Genomic DNA, 1,833 nt, shown 5'->3' with positions numbered 1-1,833 from the left:
CCAATTACTTGTATATAGAATAATCTGCTACTATTTACTTGTAAACTACTTTCTGATTTATTGTGTTGCACTGTTGGAGGAGCCTGTGACCTAAGACCTTTCGTTGTCATAACTACACAGTAGCTATGCATACATGACAACAACAGCCTTGAACCTTGAATGCTTGAATGTTCCCGTGTGATCAGATGATGAGCCGTGATGTGTTTTCTGTCCTCAGCTGCTGCAGTGGTTCAAGCCTCGCCTCATCCTCAGTGGACACACACACAGCGGATGTGAAGTTCTCCATGACAACAAGTACCCCGAAATCAGCGTGCCGTCCTTCAGCTGGAGGAACAGGAACAACCCCAGCTTCATCCTGGTGAGCAAAACAAACACTCACCTCTCCATTCCCGAGTTCTCCTGATAAACTCCTTCCCTCATTTCATGACTTATGAGTTTGATCTGATCTCTGAACTATAGTTTCTAGTTTCTGTCCATTCCCATTGAATGTTCCTCTTTGCATTTTTGTATGTACGTTGGTTTTAATAAAAGTGTCTTGGATTACTTAGAAAAGCGCTTTATAAATGAAATATATTATTGTTATAGTAGAGTGTCTGTGAGGCTGAACTCTCAGTACGCTCTCAAAACGTTGTTAGCCACAGAAGGCAGCTGTTTTCAGTATGTTTGCTTCAAAAAACATAACACATGGAAAAACAAGCGGCTGAACACCTTTTATTCAGGAGTAGTTTTAGGCTGTGACTTTTCTATGATCTGTGAAGTTCTCTTTTCTGAATATTAACCCCCTCTTCTGGTTCCTTACATTTTGACCCGGATACCGCAACATGACATTGCAATATGAATATCTACAATAAATAAACATGATGTGATTTGTTAAATGTAAATGTCCTCTTACTACGTTAAATACACAATCTGGTTAGTTTTCCTTTTTTTAAATATATTCTACTGTCCCCCAAAATGTGTAACTATTATGTCAAATAGACCTATCAAGCTCTGTTATGGGGGTAATACAAATGTAAGGGATTGTATGTTTGAATAATCAGATTAATGTGAAAATGTGCAGCAAGGATCCACACAGTGTGTTTGGGACGCCCCCTGGTGGCCAAGGCCCCTTTAAGCACCAATAATAGCAGTTATCACCTCTAATTTATTTGACCTCCCTGTCTCCCCCCTCCCCCTCTCAGGCCTCGGTGTCCCCCGGCAGCTTCGCCATGTCCAAGTGTTTCCTCCCGGAGGAGAGCACGGTGATCGGGGTGTACTGCTCGGCCGGCGGCTGCCTGCTGCTGCTGCTCCTCGCCCAGTGTGTGTGGATGAAGGGCCTGCTGCAGTGCCTCAGCCTGCTGGGGAAGCACAAGTCTCTGTGAACTACGTTTCCCAGAGTGCACCAGGAGAGCTCAATGGACTTAAATGTGAATTTCCTCTACAAAACTCTGTTTGTCCAAATGTTTTACGGCACTGTGAAGGACACTTATATATGTTTTAAATGTCTTAAAAAGACTTAAAGTTTATCACGTGTGATATTTATGAGAAAGCAGAGGATTTTTGTGCCAAATTGTTGTTAACAATCATATAGTGTTAGTTTTATATTCCTTGGGAGTGCCAAACAGGTAGAGATTATTGTAGCACAAGAAGCACAGAAAAGTAAAATATTGACTTTACAGTTAAACTGTGAGTATAAGGAAGCACAAATGTGCCATAAAGTAAGAACAAAAGGAACACAACGTACATGTTTAAATGCTCACGGTCTGATTTCAGGTGGTAAAGTCAGTTTTTGTCTCTTCACTTTAATGTAAACGCACATCTCACCTTTCCTCTCTGTCGTCTGATGATCCCCCC

At 41.7% G+C, this 1,833-nt stretch overlaps 1 long non-coding RNA gene across 1 annotated transcript; it reads left to right on the top strand.

Moving 5' to 3' along the window:
* Positions 1–51: 51 nt before the first annotated feature.
* LOC104941799 (uncharacterized) lies at positions 52–1,692 on the top strand. The gene is made up of 2 exons (XR_797932.1): positions 52–358; positions 1,182–1,692. It is a non-coding gene; the product is annotated as an uncharacterized lncRNA (long non-coding RNA).
* Positions 1,693–1,833: the final 141 nt, after the last annotated feature.

This window comes from Notothenia coriiceps, unplaced genomic scaffold (assembly GCF_000735185.1).
Source record: "Notothenia coriiceps isolate Sejong01 unplaced genomic scaffold, NC01 NC01_scaffold00003910, whole genome shotgun sequence".
NCBI classification, from domain to species: domain Eukaryota; kingdom Metazoa; phylum Chordata; class Actinopteri; order Perciformes; family Nototheniidae; genus Notothenia; species Notothenia coriiceps.
The sequence above is the reverse complement of the archived record's forward strand: the minus strand, read 5'-3'. Positions and strand labels throughout refer to the sequence as shown.